This window comes from Bacillus rossius, chromosome 15, assembly GCF_032445375.1.
Source record: "Bacillus rossius redtenbacheri isolate Brsri chromosome 15, Brsri_v3, whole genome shotgun sequence".
NCBI lineage: Eukaryota > Metazoa > Arthropoda > Insecta > Phasmatodea > Bacillidae > Bacillus > Bacillus rossius.
In genome coordinates this window covers 36,727,528-36,744,040 of record NC_086342.1, presented here as the reverse complement: position 1 = coordinate 36,744,040, position 16,513 = coordinate 36,727,528, and the positions used below count along the sequence as shown (strand labels likewise).

The 16,513-nt window shown below is 34.7% G+C and overlaps 1 protein-coding gene across 8 annotated transcripts in view; it reads right to left on the bottom strand.

Moving 5' to 3' along the window:
• The window catches only part of LOC134539300 (protein kinase C and casein kinase substrate in neurons protein 1), a 244,370-nt gene extending 231,634 nt beyond the window's left edge, over positions 1-12,736 (bottom strand). For 6 of the 8 annotated variants that reach the window (XM_063381211.1, XM_063381215.1, XM_063381209.1 and 3 more), the window contains exon 1: positions 12,445-12,722. The gene's annotated coding sequence lies outside the window, so the exon portion shown is untranslated. Of the gene's footprint in view, positions 1-12,444 lie in introns of all 8 variants that reach the window. The other 2 variants (XM_063381218.1, XM_063381214.1) reach the window with 2 other exon arrangements.
• Between the last annotated feature and the right edge of the window lie 3,777 nt (positions 12,737-16,513).

Here is a 16,513-nt window from a genome sequence, read left to right as displayed (position 1 = left end):
GATTACATGCAAATAATTAACTACAATAAAATAATAAAAGGGCTGGAAAAAGATAGTCAACACAGTCAATAAAGTTCAGTTTAAATTTGAAAAATTAAATAAATAAATTTAGAGAATAATAAATATATATGACATAATTTGTACTAAATATTATAAGATTCTTAATATTAAATATTTATTATTGATTATTTAATATTTTAAATGAAAATAAATAAATTTAATAATAAATTCAAAAATTTAATTTAAGTTTATTCATATTTTTTAAATTTATTATTTTCTTAATTTGTTTCTTATTTACTTCTTATTGTAACAAATCAAAATAAAAAACAAGTAAATGAATTAATGAATATTATAAATTAAAATATAACAAGTACGTATTTCAGCTAATTTCACGACGCTCACACTGTTTACTTCGCTGCATAGCAAGAATACCATGCGCATGTGCTTGGAATATTGGACGCTACTCGTTGCTAACGGGTCGTTACCACAACGCCGAATACCATAACGCCGAATGTCAAAATTGACCACAACGCCGACAGCTAGAAAACTGCTGTGTACCACAACGCCGAAAAATGATTTTGCGAAGAAGCCACAGGAGCAAAATTAAAAACAACTGAATGAATTTGTGTGCTAACCTTACCTAACGTAACCTTTGTGGCAATCCTGCAATGACATTTTTCGGCGTTAATGTATTTCGGCGTTGTGGTACACAGCAGTTTTCTAGCTGTCGGCGTTGTGGTCAATTTTGACATTCGGCGTTATTGTACGTTCAGCGTAGTGGTATTTCGGCGTTGTGGTGCGTCCCCGTTGCTAACGCTCGCGCTGGCCTGTAACAGGTATACTACGCGCATGCGTTCGAGTGCCACGCATTCACTCTCGCTCTGTCTCTTTCTATTCCCCCTCCACAGGAGCGTTGAACGTTTAACGCAACAGTGCTTTCTCCATGGTAGCGTTAAACGTTTAACGCAACCTTGTTGGAAGTCGCATTAAAAGTATAACTTCAAAAATGTTCACTTGTTTTGATGTCCAACATAAATTGTAGAGGCTAAAAACATACGTCGCACGAGTCCGAACTGTTTTGTACGCCGTAAGGGCAAGTACGTATGCGGGTTGCAAGAACACAACTTGAACTCCAACACGGCCGAACAGCGAACCTTCGACATTATCGTTGGAAACTGTGCACTAAAAGGTGAAATAACATGCCTTGGGTGGTTTCGTAGATGTTTCAGTTGTTACAATGCTTAAAGACACAGCATTTTGACCATGTTAGAGTGCTTCAAATATATACTTGTCAAATGTCAGTACGTCAGTAATTTATCGTAAGTAGGCAGCAACCTCCGTGGTCTAAAGAATGCCAGTGATCCGAGACAGAACTCTCACGACATCGCCTCATGAGCATGACTGAGGGCATATAATGAACTTGTAAATGTATATATGTATATATATGTATATATGTATATATGTATATATGTATGTGTATAAATATATAAATAGACAACACAAATGTGTTAACTTTTGCATCCCGCATGTAAGTGCCCAGAGTTTCCCTTTGTCTATGCAGGTTTTACCTGGGCCCAACTTACCTAGTTTATAGTCTAGGATAGTCAGTGAGAGGAGTTAGTCATGGCGCCAATTGCTGCCATGGCTGGCCAATCCCCTCCTAGCACACGATGCATGCTCCCTCTCCCGCATGGCTAACCCCTGCATGATTAGAGCGTATAGGCTTCGGCCTGAGACGCACTTAGAGTCTTTCCCTAACCCAGACCCCTCCTAATACACTTAGTTTTAATTTAGTTAAGGAAAAAATAAATAAATAATTAAAGGGGCTGGGTGTCTTGAAATAATATACATATATATTTAGGGGGGGAGGGGGTGGAAACTGAAAGACATCCATATAACGTTTATCTTTCAGATGTATTTAATTTTTATATATTGTATATTGTTACAAGTGGAATTACAGGTCCGGAAAGGATAGCCCAAAATATGTAGAGTTTATTTATAAACTATTATGTACACTTTTTTCCCCCTAATAAACAACAATCTAAATGACCGTCCATAATTGAATCACACTTTCATAAGTCCACAGTCCACTCTCCCCACTGGAGCTCGGCGCGACAGTGGCTCTCTGCACGCACCTCGGTCCCAACACATTGTCTCACACTTTTGAAAACGTCCGCCGCGTCGCGACATCGTCCCCGAAAGCTCTGATTTCTGCACACGAAGCCGGTCGATCGTCGCCCACTATCACTCGCCAAAGGATCACTCACCTTCTCCACTTCAATCTCCGAGTATTCACCGGCATCGCTATTGGCCTCGCACACCCAGCGCAGGTTAGCATCGCCTTATATAGCTGCCAGTACCCACCCCTGGAAAGGTCTCGGTCCCCTCTCAAAGCCCCAGACTTAAAACTCGAATCTCCGAGAAAAATGGCGTCCCAGTTAAGCTTCACGCAACGGGAATCTGGGAACCTGCTAAATCCTACAGAGAGAGACAGACAGACCCTGCTAACAGGTGTTGCATGTAGCTGTATGAAAGAAACGAGTGCTACCTATGTCGCACCTGCTCCCTAGGAATCACATAGGCTGGCTGGCCAGCCTAGTCTATAGCATCCTCGTAACAATATCTTCTCCACTACCCAGAAATGCATCAGTTCTTAAGTTCGCAACAAAATTTTGGTTGCAACAATTACAAGGGTGTCATTATGAAATTTAAAAAAAAAAAATTACACAACTACTATTTAAATGTTATAAACGTACTACATATATGTGTAATATGAGTGCCTAAATTGTTTTCAATTACACTTGCGTAAATATCCAGGCCTACATTAAACAAAAATTAATATAAATGTCACAAGCAAGCACTTTGTAATTATTTATACATACATAATAAGTAGCTACATTATTTTCAGGAGGCGTTTGTTTTGTTTTTAACATTGGTTTTAAACATAATTTTAATTACTGAAAGCTTAGCATTCAATTCTACAGCTAATTAAATACAAAAAATTTCATAATCAATAACCTTGGTTATGACAACAAAAACATTTTCATTATACCACAATGAAAAGCTCATTTCCTTTAAAAAAAAAAAAATCTATAACAGATTTTCCAAACAATTCATAGTTACTTTCAGATTCATGACTATGAACATGCTGCACGAACAGATTGACAGGAATTTGATTGTAAAACACTAGGAGAGTACAGTTTTATTTATGTGCAGACTGATGTTCACTTGCTAGCTGATATATTCGAGAATTTCAGAAGACTGTGCTTGAACACATATGGTCTAGATTATGTCCAATACGTGAGCATCCCAGGATTCTCATTCGATGGAATGTTGAATAAAACTAATGTTGAATTAGAGTTGATTATAGATTATGTTTCTTGAGGCAAGTATACAAGGAGGGTAGCCCATTGGATAAAGTGTCACTGCAAAGCAAATAATAAGTAACTGCAAGAGACCTCTGATGAAAGCCAGCCCTCGATGTATTTGCAGTATGTGGATTCTAATAATCTATATGAATGGGAAATTTCACAACCTCTGCCCTTGAGTGAGTTCAAGTGGTCAGATATAGACATAGACATCATAGAGTCCCAGATGAAGACTCAATAAGCTATATTCTGAAGTGTGACATTGATTAGCCAACAGAAATTCATGATGCCCACAAAAACTTACCATTTCTACTGATAAATGAGTGTGATCCTGGCTTGGCCCAACCAAAATTGATGAAGATACAAAAAGACAAGAAGAAATACATAAGACATTACTGCAACCTTAAACATGTTATGGAACATGGATTCAAAAGTGACCAAGGTTCACTGAGGACTTCAGTTCAAACAGAAAGCCTGGTTTAAGCTGTACATAGACATGAATACTAAGAATAAAACTGCCTCAGCCAAAGATTTTGAAAGATTTCTATAAATTAATGAATAATGCCACATTCAGAAAACGGGTGGTGGATATGAGAAAACATGGAAATGGTGTGCAAGGAAATACGGGTTAAGGAACTGGTATCAAAACATATATATTCAAGGACTGAACTGTTAACCAGGAAAATTTATCTCTTGTGAAGTGGTAAAGAAAAAAATAGCATTTAACAAACCTATATATTTCTGATTTGCAGTGCTCGACTTAATCAAGATCTTAATATATAGATTTCACTATGACATCATGAAGAAAAGACATGAAGACAATATTTCTTTGGCATATATGGATACTGACTCATTCATATATGAGATAAAGACAGCTGATTTATATCTGTAGTTGGCCTCTGAGCCCAAATTTCTGACTACCCCCATACTCATCCTTGATACTCCATTGCAATCAAAAAAGTGGTGGGGAAATGTAGAATATAATAATTTTTATACATAAAATTCTGATAGTCTAGTGTATAGCATCTTTGCTACTTAACCCAAAGTTTCATGCAAAATGTTTTGCTTTAAAATAAATCATGTCGATAAGAACTACTATCATAAGCATTAAAGGGAACATTCACCCTTATGTTCAACACTTGTGTTTCTTGGATGCCTGCGACAGTAGTGCACTTTGGCACACAATGCATGAATTAAATATAAAACATAACATAAAAAAAATTAGTAATAAAGTTTATGGCATAAACTACATAGTCCATTATGATGACTACATCAGCTATAGCATGAAAAAATCCTAAATCCGAAACCATAGGTCTCGCCGGTTGGGATATTATAAAATACGGCTGCACAAAGTGTAATGATAAAGCATGAGAAAAAATCAAAGATGGCAGCAGTAATGTGACAATCCTAAATCCAAATCCTAAAGTCACATGTTTCATCAGTTACGATGTAATCGAAGATGGCATTAAGTTATAGAATTCAAAATGGTAGAATATTCTAGAAAACAAAATGGCAGAAAGTTCTAGAATTCAAATTGGCGAACAGAAATGAAACAATCCAAGATAGTGGCCAGAATTGATGTAAATCAAGTTGATGGTCGGAAATGACATAATACAAGATACTTGCAAAAAATAAGTGGAATGACAGAGCATGAGAAAATTGAATCCAATATGGCGACAGTAATGTAAAAATCCTAAATTCAAATCCACAAGCCACCGGGCTAGTCAGTGATCATGTAATCCAAGATGGCGGCCAAAAATGGCATAATCCAAGATGGCAGTCGGAAGTAACGTAATCGAAGATGGTGGTCGGAAATGACTTAATCCAAGTTTGTGGCAGTGATATCAGGGGTCAAAGGTCAAGAATCCTGAATCCTATGCCACGAGCCCTGGTCCCTGGACCTACTAAACTGTACTCTATGATAATAGTGTTTGAGAGTAATGTGAAAACAAAATACAGTCCCACTAGGACTAGTGTATTTTGTGATACTGTTTTTAATTCTATATAATTTACAGTTCCCTTAACTTTTAATTTTCAGCATCATAAGTTTCCTCATAAATAGGGCATACTGTTATATTTCACAATACTAAAGTAATTCATAACATCTACATCCATATGTAGTTTGGTAATGAAATAATTTTCTAGGTATCACGAAGTAGACTACAATCCCATCTGGTCTAGTCTATTTTGCGATACTGGTAAATAAATTATGGAATGTAAGAATTACACAAAATATATTTTCTCAGTATCGTTAAGTAAACTACATTCTCACTCCGTCTAGTGTATTTTGTGATACCAGTGATTAATGGAAAGACTTTTACAGAAAACATTTTACGGTATCGTGAAGTAGACTACAGTCCCATTCGTTCTAGTGTATTTTGCAATACTGGTTTTAATCTATATATATAAAAATTTAGCTTCCGTATGTATTTGGCCGCAAAACTCGGAAAGTATACGATGGTTTGGATTGAAATTTTTACAGAACATTGCATCTTAACAGAAGAGTGTTTATATGAAATAAAAGTTTGGGAAAATCCACCGGAAAAGTCGGAAAAAAAAGTTTCTATAACTAAATATCATGGTCACCCAACTTAGTTGTGACCACGCTCGACGATGCTGTACCATATTGTCGAAGTTCAAGCACATCAGGCTACTCGACCATTGTGCCTTGACGACAATAATTTACACAAATATGTATATATATATATATTTCAAGAAAGAATAAAAAACTTTATTTAATTTGAAAGTATATTCTTTCGACTCTATCGATAAAAATACGTTTAAATTAAAAAATACATTTCGTACAATACATTTGAAAATTAAATAATTCTTATCTTATAGCTTATATCTTATATATTGCTATTATAATCTATATCTATAAAAATGTTATGTTGGTTTGTGTACGCTTCAAAAACTCAAAAAGTTCTGCACCGATCGAGCTGAAATTTTACCATTATATACAACCCGCATCAAGGATTGTTTTTATCTACTTTTCACGTCAGCAACATACCCGCAACCGCGAAAAAGTAACTGCGCCATTTTATTAATGTGTTTTCTCACCAATAAAAACAAAAAACACAAATTTTCTGTTATGGAAACGTTTCTCCATGCCAAAGGATTTCTCTTAGCAATGGAAAAAACTATGTCAAGTGAAGCGAGCGGGAAATGGCAATATACAATGAGAATGATTTTATTGTGAGGTGCAATAATTAAAAAATGACTAAGCTTACCGGTATGGGACTATATATACAATATGAATGAGGTACTTTAGTGTGATCGTGTCTCGATTGAGCTGCGCCGTTATCCAAATCGTAAGTAGAGGTTATGTTTTGTATGGGTCTATCACCACTTGATGTGGGATTGCATGTAGATGGTTCTAGGCTATTCATTTTTTGAACTCCTTAGACCCTACACATTTTTTTAAATTTTTAATTTAATTAATATGTTCTATCGCCAATAACAACAATTGCATCAATCGTAAGTAGAGGTTATGTTTTGTATGGGTCTATCACCACTTGATGTGGGATTGCATGTAGATGGTTCTAGGCTATTCATTTTTTGAACTCCTTAGACCCTATACCTTTTATTTAAATTTTAAATTTAATTAATATGTTCTACGGAATTTTTAAAATCACTTGATCAGCCAGGGATACCACCACACATACTTAAATTGAAAATATGTGTTCCAATTACCCTCTTGCGGAATATTAATCAGCCAAAACTCTGCAACGGCACGCGACTTTCAGTTAAGAGATTAATTAATAACGTAGTGGAAGCAACGATTTTAACGGGGCCTTTCAAAGGTGAATATGTCCTCATTCCTCGAATACCCATGATCCCGACCGATACACCATTTCAATTTAAAAGATTGCAATTCCCAATTCGATTGGCATTTGCAATCACAATCAATGAAGCTCAAGGTCAATCTTTAGAATTGTGTGGTTTAGATTTAGATGCGGATTGCTTTTTACATGGACAACTGTATGTTGCGTGTTCCCAAGTCGGAAAACCAGATAGTCTTTATATCTACGCATACAGTGGAAAAACAAAAAAAATATTCAATCACAATGTGCCACAGCGAAACGTGGCAGGGTACAGCTAGTTCTTTATAATTCACAACTCCCCCAAATTTTATTTTTCAGAATCATGAAGTTCTCTAATAAATAGGGCATGTTGTTATTATTCATGATACCAATGTAATTGATATCTTATACAGGAATAGTGTCTTTAATAATGAAATTTTGGTATAGCAAAATAGACTAGAGCCAGGGGAGGAGGGGGGAATTTTAAAGTAGTCTACAATACCGATAAAACATAATATTAAAAAAAATGCAATATGTGAGAAACATAGGTAGTGTGCTTATAGTTCCTGTAATTGTATCCGCATCTTCGATGGAAAATAAATAATTGTTTGTATGCAATCACAGAATTAAGCATTCTCATGTTTTTAGTAGCATGAAGAGTTAATGTGTGCAAGTGAATAAGTGAATTATGACTTAAGGTGGCTTAAACAGTCATCTCAGCTGAAACAAAGGAAATAATTGCTCTAAATTACTACAGTTTTTGCTTGGATTTCCCTTACCTGACCATGCAAACTATCTTTTAGTCCTGGAACAGGAAGTATGTTAAAGAAACTTTAAATCCAGTCATTCATATCCTCGAGAATATGTTTATAAGCCTGGGACTGAGTTAGGCTTGCTGAACACACCCTCCAATCCTGACCAGTCCAGAAGCGAATTGCAAGTGTCCTGCTACCATTGGTAACCGAACCCAGGCCCCCCTGATAATCAAGAAGGCTCGTGGTAAGGTGTCTTAATTCGCTATGCAGCAGGGCAGAACACATGCACCAGTGTTTATCACTTGTTATTAACACTTGACAAGAATGTACAAACACTGCTCTTCTTCTGTACAACCACATCTTCGACGACATTAAAAACAGTAGGTACCTACTTTGATTATCACGTGATGGACAAGACATCTGGAGGTCGCTACCTGATTGGTTTCTGTGGCACTGAGCCAAGGTACATGATTAAAACCAGTTTGACTTGTTTTCAGCTGACCTATCACCATATATGTTACTGGCCAGCAGCCAATCAGCATTCAACTAAAGGCTGCTCCGAAACAAATGTTTATAAAAGAACTTCACAGGTAGGCTTGCCAACAAATGAGGGTACATACTTTTTCATAGGGGGTTTCGTGTTGTGTCTAGGTTTTTACTATACGTGTAAGAACATCAGGGCTTCATAGCTATTAATCTATAAAATAATGAAACTTGTTTTATACCAATTCAAAGATATGTTTTAGAGCCTCCCATTTACAGGGGTTGCAATTCTTTGCACAGTATTTCCATGGATCATATTCCTTACCTCCAAAGAGTTAAAACTTTACGTCAAGATCAAAGTGCCAGATCATGCAGTGACACGTCAACATAGGCCTCTTGGTAGTTCAACGATAGACTGGTGTAATTAATTTTTAAGGAATTTTATTTTTAAGTTTAATATTCTCAATATGTTCAAAACATGTATGAAAAATAAATTAAGTAAAGATCAAGAGTAGTATTCAATTTAATTTTTTTAACTAAACATTAATTAAAAAAATTCAAGTTAATAGGTACCTACTTATTTATAAAATTAGGATAAGTTTATTCATTTAGGTTAGCCTAAAAGTCTAAAAATATTTTTGATCCATTTTCAGGACTTTATCAAGACCTGTTAATGAAATTTTTCCATTAGTTTTTTTTTTATCAAAGGGTCACACACACAAGCACACGTTAACTCAACGTCAATTTGAGAACAGTTGACAGGCTTGCAAATTACAGTTCTGAATCAAAAAAACCAACATTCTAAATGTGTTGTATTTTTCCTTTATGGACAATTTTTTTTAATTTTTAAATCCCTACCCTGCACCAAATTATTAGATATTGTGAAATAAGTCAAGTTTCTTTACTTTTATCATGACTTTCATAACCTGTAGACATTGTATAATGTATAAGATACCATTATTTTATATTAAAGTAGATTGTAATAAATATTAAAATCCACGCTAATTTTCAAAACAGCTCATATAAGTTTTCACTCATAACACTTAACAATTTTTCACAAGACTTTGTCACACACACACACACACACATATAGGAGAAAAAATGGCTTTACACATTATGAATCCATTATTTTATATCCGGACTTAATACCTACATCAAGATGTGGGCCATTGAATTCTGTCAGAAATATCACTTGCAGATAAAAAAAAATCTATACCTTTGACCTTGATGGAATAGGCTAATGCAATTAGCATCTTCATATTTATTTCAGTCAATAATCAGTAAGAAAGTTCATTTCTCTCTGTTTAATTATATTGATGATTCTATACTGTAGAAAAAATTTTGATCTTTATTTTTAAATATTAGAAATATATTTAGTAAAAACCTTTAAAAAACAATTAGCTATAATAAACTTGCCTTGAACAGACTAAGTAATAAGATTAAAATGTAGACCTTCAATGACATCTTTAAAAATATATATTTGTATTTCCAAACAGACGACCAACCTAATTTTGGATGGACTATTGCATGGTTATGAAATTGCTGAACCAATCAAAATGTTGAATCAAACTAGGCATGGCCCTGTCCTGTTTGTCATGTAGCAAACCTGAAGCACCAGCTCAATGGGTGACACTGAGAGTAGAAGAATTACTTGTCAAGCGCATAAGCATCATGATCAGAGTAATTTATATAATTTTTTAAAAATCGAACTTTTTCAATAGTGGTCTAATGGTTTTCCTAGTGTCTTACAGCTTAGTAATCAAATAATGAAAACTTTTAATTTAAAATACATTCAACAAATAACTTTGTAAAAACAATACATCCTTTTCCTGCTCCATAAAAAAAAAATTATGTTTGTTAACTTTCAGCTTACAGATGGCAGTAAGAAATTTAAAATATTATAAATATGTCCAAATACAACTCAACTATTACAAAAATTGTTATGTGCCTAGTTATTATCAGACTGTAGCTTCCCTTAACTCGAACAATTTTTTGACCTACGAGCAAAATCCCAAAAGCAACTACCTACTATAATACAACACTGACATTCCATCTCTATAGTGTGACAGAAAACTCCTTATAGATTTTTTTACATGTGAAGCCTCCAAGAACAAAACCTTGAATTTCGATATAACGTGATCATAAATAAAACAAGGGTTTGGCCTACCCATTCTATAACTGTTAGGTACAACAAAATAAATAACTATGTGGACCAAGAGATAATTTCCTTGCAAATGGCAAGCAATATAATGGCATACTTATGTTGAAATGGTTTTTTAAAACAAGTAAATATAATCAAAATTGTCTACTTTAAAAGAAAACATGCTTAAACTTTGTTGACAACAGGAATATTGATAATTAAGCAAAATTTATTTTAAATGCCTGAAGTTATAGCATGGTTTCAAATTTAACAGTGGAAGTTGAATTAAGATGAAAAAGATTATTCATTTCCTGACATCTGAAATCAACGCATTTCTCAGGTTCAAAAAATAGTATCTTCCCTAGAAGCTGATCTTCAATTTCTTTTTCCACACTGAAAAATCGATAAAGTGGGAGCTACTACTACTGGAAAAAAAAATTAATTTAAATAACATTTGAAATACTAAAAAGTAAAACCAATGGATAGTAAGTTTTATGTACATGGAATTGAGGAAATGAATGTTTTATGTATTTTAATTTCTTCAGTAAAAATGTGCCAGCTTAAAAACTAACGTTATAATGCGAAAACAAGTCATTGCAGATTCATGTTTGGCTGCTCAGCACGGACCTCAGCTAGGCTACCCTGACCATTGAACTTCGACTTATAATCTCGTCCATTTCGAGGGGCTTGCCTACATGGAGCTTTCTGTCACTTCCAACGCCCAGGAGCAAGGCGGTGATGAGAGTGATGCTGACATGTGCATCAACCACCCAGTCACCTCTACAGCTGAAGAACTGTCGTTTCATCATGCTGCGATGAAACAATTGCATTTGTATTGCATGTGACCAATGACACAGGTTACATCCATGGTGCACAATGTTTCACAACCTCAAACCTTTTCCTACAAATCTCTTACAATACCAGGTTGATTTGTTACTATTGTGGTTCTTCAGAAACATTTTTTCCAAAGTGGAATCTTTGAGCTAAGCCTCCATTATTTTCAACAAATTGGAATCCGTTATTGTATAGGCCTAATGCACTTGAACCAGTTTTTTTTTCCCGGGACAACTTGTATTCAAATTTTGGAATTTTTATTTTTACATAAATGCACCCACTCCGAAATTACTTAATAAAAAGATCTAATGGATGCAATCAAATAATATTAAAAAAACAGCAAAATGTTAGTTACATTTCTAAAGTTCATCAGCCTTCTCCTTGCTACATAGACAGGTGGTCAAAAGCTGCCTTAGCCAGGAAACATGTGATTTGTCATTTCATTCTGAGCTGTCTGGGTTAACAGCAAATCGGAAAACCAGTCATGCTTGAATTTACAGCACTTTGTTGCCAAAGCCCTGTGGTGGCTGTGAAGATACGATTTAGGACACGACTCGTTTACTAAAAGTTGTTCGAGTCTCCCCTCAGTTCGAAGCTAGGAGCTGCGTTACTTTGACGAAGTTTTGTGTCCACAAGTAGGTAGAAATCAAACATTTGAATTGAGTGAAAACGTAACTCAAAAATGTACACACAGAAATCAGAAAACTACAACACCCGAATTTACGACACACTTTCGTGTTGTCACGAGTGCAAGAACAAGTTGGCCTCCAACTATGTCCGACAAAGATTACAATACAGTAATACACTGAAAAGTTTTAAGTAACAAAACAATTAAATATCATCTGCAAAAGCTAGAATCACGTGACAACATTGGGAAAATTTCTAAGGAGCGAGTACCTACATAACCTAATTTATGATGGAAAAAATATTTCAACATTTTAAAAACATATCAAATATAAGCAAAATTAATTAAACCTAGTAATACTTCTGCTAAAGGACACTATACAAAATTAGGATACTTAAAAATAATATACTTTATTTACACTTCTTAAACATCTTACCTTTAAATTTTATTCCCTTGATTCTCGTGCTATAAAAATGAGCTTAGTTTTTCTTCTCTTCAACACCATAAAACACATAAATCACTACTATTTCGAGATGCGATTATTAATGGCCCCAGTAAACACATGAAAAACCGAACGCACACACATTTAAGTTGAAAATAAATACACCCACACACCTATTTACACACATACACCGTTCAAAACAAAATGCAACACCTCTCGTACTCGTACACGTCTCTCATTGATGGGCGTGGTTTAACTGACGTGCCCGACCGACCGATAACGAACATGTACGAAGAGAGAGAATACAAAGATACGATCATGGGAAGAAGGCTAAACGTTAGATTTCAGAAATTCTTAAATCATAACTCAACAACAGGAAAAAAGACGAAAAAAAATTAACATTTTATAAAAACAAATTCAACTAAAATGTTACTGAGAAAGAAATTACATCTCAAATTTTAAATATACGCTCGTTTCCGTTTGTTGTGTCTTCAACTACTGCACCTAACGCTTTACCGGAAGTTGGTGCAGCTATTTTATTAACGTAGGCAGGCGGGAATTACGAATTTTAATCCTAGGGTTTGTTATGTTTTGACATTTATACGCCTGCCACGAGCTAAGAATTTTTTTTCAAAGCTAATAATTCTAAATTAAATAAAATAACTCAGAAGTCAACTAAAATTGATTACGTCCATAACTGATGAACTCAAAAATAAATTACATAAAAAATGTACATTGTTGAGTAAGATTGATTACTCTCATACTTTCAAAATCTGAAAATCTCTTATACCCAACACCCTTTACACCTTTAGGCATTGGCGGCCCTAGACATTTCAGGGCCTTTTACTTTGTGAAGGAGCCATATCAAGGGGTCAGGGGTGTACAAAATATTCATCAGAGTAAAAGGGATTGTTTGGTAGCACTGCATCCAAAAATTTTTAAAATAAACACTTTTAAAAACAACATTTTTAAGCCAACCAGATATTTAAATATTGATGCAAGTTTTGCTCATTGTTTATATGTTAAAAACATAACAAATGAATAATTAGAACAATAAAGATGATTTTAGCATTATTGAAATTTAATAAATTAAACCTCACATTGATGTAACATTACAAGCATGTTGATAATAAATAAGCAGTAGACCGGGCCACCACTAATAGTGGGGCCCCGGGCCAAAGTTGAGTTTCCTGTCGTGGAACTGTGTCTGCATTTAAGAGAAGCAGAAAAATGTACAGCCAATGTTAAAAAAAGCAGCTCATATTTCTCAATTTTATTAACATCATATCAAGGAAATACAAATTGCACAACAAATGGAGCCAACAGTTTTGTAAAGTTGTTAGGACTAAGTATACAAACAATACTAATCAATGTTATTTTCCCTTATCAAATTACCTACCTACCTTTGTACAAGTGATGATTCATTCCATGCTGACGCTATCCAAGGCACTATAAATCATCGCAACATTTGCCTGAATGAATTTTAAAAAAACCAAAAATCATGGTAGCTGTTGAGATATTGATCAAAGATCAAAGTCCTCCAGAATAAGTCTATCAGTTTTATGTGATAAAATAATCATAATATGCATGTAGCCACTAAAAATATTGTCTATGTGCTAGGCATGTTCATCACTTAACTAAATACGTATACATGAATATGTATTGCAACTATTCGGACAAAATTCTATCATATTATCTTATTAAAGTTTTCTGTAATACATTAAGTATGGTACCCACTTTCTTAGTGGCATAACTGAGTATGAATTTTAATATTGACTGTTTTAATTTAATTTTCTTTCCATTTATCTTTATAATTTAGTTTCAAATGACATTATTGTTCAGACCATTATAGTATAGGTAATTTCAGTAGGTAGTGATAATTTCCTACCTTCCCTTTTTCATTTTATGATGGTTTCATATTGGCCACTGGCTGTATTGTGTGGCAGGCTGTGGAATAAAAGGAGGAAGGGGGTGAGGGGGGGGGGGGGGGGGAGGCTGACATCTTTCATGGTGGGCTTAAGCTTTATTCACAAAGGTCGAGAAGAACTTTGCTTACTTTTTACAGAGAAAATAACACTGCTATGAAAGTTTCAATACAAAATGTTATTTATTTTACAAACTACTACACTTATTATTGGCAACAAGCATACAGCATTCTGTAGAAGTGAAAATCCTTCATACAATGACAGCAATGACAAACACTAATTCCACTGCAAAATTTTAACTAGCTATTATGTGCGAGCATCATGTGACCACTATTTTATTTTATCTTTCCTCCTTCTGCAGACAGGCAGATGTGGCACATACAGAAAAAAATTAAGTGCTAGAGCAGAGGTTACTTAGCTAGTAAATATAAAAAACTACCAATACTTATCGAAACACATTTCCACCACATGTAACATGTCAAACTAACCATAACAGTATGCAGTGTTGTCATTTCCATCAATGCTATGCAACCAAGGCTGCCAGTCTGTACTATAAAACATGCCCTTACATATACATGATTATACATCAAATCATTAAAATCAATGTGCAGTTCATTCAATCATTAATTTATATATATATATATATATATATATATATATATATATATATATATATATATATATATATATATATATATATATATATATATATAAACCAAACATGAATCTGTGGCTAAAATAGAAACCGGTTTCCAAGACATTAAATGAACAAAATAGTATTGAAAATTACTGATTCAGGTTGGTAAATGACTTTTTGTAAAATTCTGTCTTTTCCAGGTTTGGTATAAATCTTTCTGATCTCCAGAGTTTCCCTGGCTCCCAGATTTTTCCTGTCTGTGGGAACCCTGGAGATTTTAATTTGTAAGAGGGCCATGGTAGCCGAGCGGTCATACAACGTACCTCGCACGAAGGCAATTCGGGTTCCATCCCTGATGGGATCTCTTTGTCACAAGTGGAAAAGGTGTTGGATGTTGCCAAGACTCGCGAGGTTTTCTCAAGACTCTCCCGCTTCCCTCCCGCTTTCATTCTGCCAACGCTCCATCTTCACATCAACTCAAATTACCTTGACGTCGATGAGCGGCAAAGCCAATAAATTAATCCAATTTGTAAATAATGCCGTTTGATTTTTATATGTGAAAGCTGTGAATTTACTAATACAGGATGTCCATAAAAAAAGTCCAGGTTTCAATGGTATGTTATAACAAGTAAATTTAGACTATTTACAACAAAGCATACATCAAATTGAAGGTGAACTAACCTAGTTTTTCTTAAAAATGTTCAATAGTGCACCTTTAGTTATACAGCACACATCCTAATTTTGTTAACACGTCCGGCGTAATGGAAGCAATAGCCTCTTCAGTTCGGTGTCTCAACTCTGGCAAAACATTAGGTAGTAGCGGCACGTAGACACAATCTTTTATACAGCCCCAAAGGAAAAAAAAATGCATAGCGTAATGTCAGGTGAACGTGGAGGCCAGCAATAAACAGCTCTGTCGTCTCGACCATTGCGACCAATCCAACGGTCACGGACTTTAACGTTCAACCACTCTCGTGCAAATGAAATGCACATTGAACTGAAATTACAGATTAACTCTTGACAAATTGCAGAACACAAACTGCTTTACGTTCAGGAGTCATCATTTTGCATAGGTGGCGCTGCAAGTGAAGAAGAATAAGAAGAATAAGAAATACTCGCACATGCACTGATCTAAAACTGTTTGAGTTACTCTTTAATTGTGACCTTGAACCATAACTCTACAATGCTTACAGTTGATACTATTAAAATTTATAACTGGGACATTCGTTTATGGCCATACTGTATAATACTCAATTGCTACTAGTATTTAATACACTTATGTTCTATCACAAACAAAAATAGCAAATTATAAAAAAAAGGGAGATGATATTTGTTGTAGTTATTTAAAAAAGAACCATAAAAAATATAAATTGGCCCTCTCAAGTTTTAAATTTTTGTAATTGGCCCACAATATTTAAAGGTTGGCCACTCCTGCTCTAAACTCTTGAGCGGTGATGGGTAACTTGAGACCTGGAGGCCTCATTCTGCCCACGACATCATC